This window comes from Mastomys coucha, unplaced genomic scaffold (assembly GCF_008632895.1).
Source record: "Mastomys coucha isolate ucsf_1 unplaced genomic scaffold, UCSF_Mcou_1 pScaffold4, whole genome shotgun sequence".
In the NCBI taxonomy this organism is placed as follows: domain Eukaryota; kingdom Metazoa; phylum Chordata; class Mammalia; order Rodentia; family Muridae; genus Mastomys; species Mastomys coucha.
In genome coordinates this window covers 2,766,440-2,770,292 of record NW_022196910.1, presented here as the reverse complement: position 1 = coordinate 2,770,292, position 3,853 = coordinate 2,766,440, and the positions used below count along the sequence as shown (strand labels likewise).

General features: G+C 35.2%; 1 pseudogene across 1 annotated transcript in view; it reads left to right on the top strand.

Moving 5' to 3' along the window:
- The window catches only part of LOC116076363, a 7,067-nt pseudogene extending 5,935 nt beyond the window's left edge, over positions 1–1,132 (top strand). Inside the window, exon 3 of the transcript XR_004112918.1 lies at positions 1,029–1,132. The product of XR_004112918.1 is annotated as a ubiquitin-associated protein 2-like (transcript). The remainder of the gene's footprint in view (positions 1–1,028) is intronic.
- Positions 1,133–3,853: the final 2,721 nt, after the last annotated feature.

The window sequence follows — 3,853 nt, the reverse complement described above, 5'->3', positions numbered from 1 at the left end:
ATGAGTGTGAGTCCCTTTCCCAAGGGATCATTATAAGACAGAAAGGTTACAGTTTTCTTCAGGCAGTGTCTCTTCTCTGCATTTGTATAATGAGACTGAGGACAGTGCACACACTCATCCATATCTAGTAGAAATGAAGTTGGTCATGAATGCATTGTCAAGGTTTCCTTTACCCTAATACATTTTACAGTTCAAACTCATTGGATCATTAATACAACCATATTCCATTATCTCATTTGGTATAGAAAAATGAATATTCTAAAGTGAATAAGCCCACAAGTTAAGGTTTGTACTCATTTCAAAAAATCCTATGAGCAAATGCCCCTCCTGGAGAAAGGGGTATGTTTCACATTACACTTTATAAATATATCACTGAGGAACATAACATAGAATAAGGAGGTAAGAACTAAAGCTGAGTCCATTGGGGTGTGGTGTTGCATGCCTCTACCATATTCCTCAACCTGCTTTGTTTTGTAACTCATGATGTCCTCAGAAGTCACACCAGCACAGTGAGTCCAATCCAGCCCACAAACATCACTAACAAAAGTATGTCCAAGGAGCTTGTCTACAGTCCAGTCCTTCAAAGTGCTTTTCCTTCATAGTGGTTTTCTTTTATTATATAAATCTTGATTGTGTCAAATTGATAATGAAAATAACCAGAAAAACCACATTACTAGAGAACATTTATTTAATTGCATTATGAACTATTCTTAGTTTATTCTTTGTTTTTACCTCTGTTTTATTTATACTTTGTAATATAGTTGAAATGTACATTTCAATATTGAGAATACCAACTACACTGCAAAAACTAATTCCCTTCTTATACCAGTTCTTGAAAAATGTTTCTTAATTTCTAATAAGTTATGGAAATTTACTTATAAGAAGGATATTATCCATTGAATTTCTTGTGCAAAATGATGGTGGTCTAAGATATATGACATATATCTATTTTTACTTATAAGTTCCTCTAGGTTTGAAAAAATTCCTTCTCATATGATCTTCTACCCCCTTTCATTTTTTGTTCACAGGAAGATTTCACAGATGCTGTAGTGAATATGTGGATGTTAGAAAAAAGGTAGTAGGACTTAACTCTCTCATCTACTTCTGGGTTCTTTGATGAAATTCAGGTTAGTGTGGGGGTATATATGTTCCTTTACATATTGAGAGAATTTTATCACAATTAATTTACTAAAGTTTTGGAAAACAGTGAAAGGTTTTCAGTATAACACCAACTTAATACTTAAATTTATGTTTTCTTTGTTCCTCCAGAACAGAATTTAAGAACTAACTCTTTGTGAATAAAAATCAGAGGAAGAAAAATATATGCTCCTGATGTTATTTAATAACTATATCATACAATGTATTACTTTCCATATTTTGGTAAAGATTTCATTTCAAAAAATGTTTTATATCATATAAATCTATTCTGCTCTGCTTTTCAATTATTTTGTTGCTGTTTTATGTTAGTTTCTATTATATGTATTTTATAAACAATATTTGTTTATCAATGCTGACTGTATTGTAAGACACAAAATTTCATTTGTATAAGACATGATTTGTCTTGAAATACAGGTTCAGTATATTTCACTATATTTGATCAGTAATTCCTTTAACTTTTGAATGTTCAATATATGCATAGTTATACTTTTTAATCAATATAATCTGACATTGTAATACAGGTATAAATCTTCATCATTCTATTCCATCCTTAGAAATGTACATATCTCTGAAGAGTCTAAGGCTTACTCTATAATTGTAAAAGTATTTTGAGGTAACATTTGATATGATTATCCTTCAACCACATTAAATTGATAAATTCGATTATTATGTCTTCAGTCTTCATAGAGGAACTATAACCAAGGTAACAGGCAATTAGGTGGGCTCTATGTTCTGTTTGTATATGATCCAGAGAAATAAGTTATGTATAATGTCTTTATAGTGAAATAATGGAAATTAATAGATAAGGAAATAATATTATCCTGCTATCCACACCAGAATTCCCATTTTCCCCATCTCCTCTCTGTTCACCTTCATCAGATCTGTTGATCCGGAATCATAAAGATTTGATTCCTTTCCTTCATCCATTTTTTCTTTTTTTTCCAATGATCAATTCTCCTGTCACTGCTCTGCCCAGCTTTTTAAAACCTCCTCTTTCAGAACCATACAACACAAGGATACCTACCAGGCGCCTGTCACAACAGGATCAGTGAGGTTAGCCCCTTCCCAACATATAGTATAACAAGTACAAGCAATGACTACAAACTTCTAGATGGCTAAATGCATGAAAAGAATCCAAAAAGCAAAAGTCAAGGGTGGTGCGGAACCAACAGAGAACACCTATCCTACAACAGCAAGCCCTGAATTTTTTTTTCTTTACAGATCTATACTGTATTTCCATAGATTTAGAACAGCCATTCTGAAGCTGTGGAGTTTCAAACATGATTTTTCCTTTTCTCAATAAAATGTCATTTCAAACATTTGTCTATCATCAAAAATTGAACAACCTCCAGCTGAGTTAAAACTAGAAAAAGGCAGGCAGGGGGCATATTCAGGGACAGTACAATCAAACCACAATGATCTTACACCATATCTTGTAAAGATGATAGAGGCCTTTAAAGAGGAAATGAATTAACATCTTAAAGAAATACCAGAAAGTACACCTAACCAAAGAAGTAAATAAAACTTTTCAGATAGTTCTACTGGAGGACCCAGCTATACCACTCCTGGGCATATACCCAGAAGATGGTCCAACATGTAATAAGGACACATGCTCCACCATGTTCATAGCAACCTTATTTATAATAGCCAGAAAATGGAATCAACCCAGATGTCCCTCAACAGAGGAATGGATACAGAAATTGTGGTACAGCTACACAATGGAGCTATTAAAAACAATGAAATTCTTAGGTAAATGGATGGATCTGAAGAAGATCATCCTGAGTGAGGTAACCCAATCACAAAAGAACACACATGGTATGCACTCTCTGATAAGTGGTTATTAGCCCAGAAGTTTGGAATACAGGAAGAACAAACCACAAACCACAAGAAACTCAAGAAGAAGGAAGACCAAAATGAGGACATTTCATTCCTTCTTAAAAGGGGGAACAAAATACCCACGGAAGGAGTTGCAGAGATTAACTATGGAGCAGAGACTGAAGGAAGGACAAGCCAGCCTAATATAGCTATCTCCTGAGAGGCTCTGACAGTACCTGACTAATACAGAACTACAGGGTCCCCAATGAAGGAGTTAGAGAAAGGACCAAAGGAGCTGAAGGGTTTGCAGTCCCTTAGGACGAACAACAATATGAACTAACTAGTACCCTCAGAGCTCTCAGGGACTCAACCACCAACCAAGGACTGCACATGGAGGGGTCTGATTGTTCTGGCCACATGTGTATAGTAGAGGATTGCAAAGTCGATCGACAATAGGAAGAGAGGCCCTTGGCCCTATGTGCTCCAGTGTAGGAGAATGCCAGGACCAATAAGTGGGAGAGGGTGGGGTGGCAAGCATGGGGAGGGGGAAGCAACAAGGGTTTGTTCTTGTTGTTTTTATTTGTTTCTTTGTTTGTTTGTTTTTTGGAGGGGAAACTGAGAAAGGAGAAATCATATGACATGTAAATAAAGAAAATACCTAATTAAAAAAAAAAACGTTCAGGACATGAAAGTAGAAATAGGAACAATGAAGAAAATACAAACTGAGGGAACCCTGAGATGGAAAACCTATAGAAGAGAACAGGAACAACACGTGAAAGTATCATCAAGTCACAAAGGATGCAGGAGAGAACCTCAGGCATACAATAAAAGAAATTGACATCAGTAAAAGAAAATGTTAAATCTAAAATATCCCTGAAAC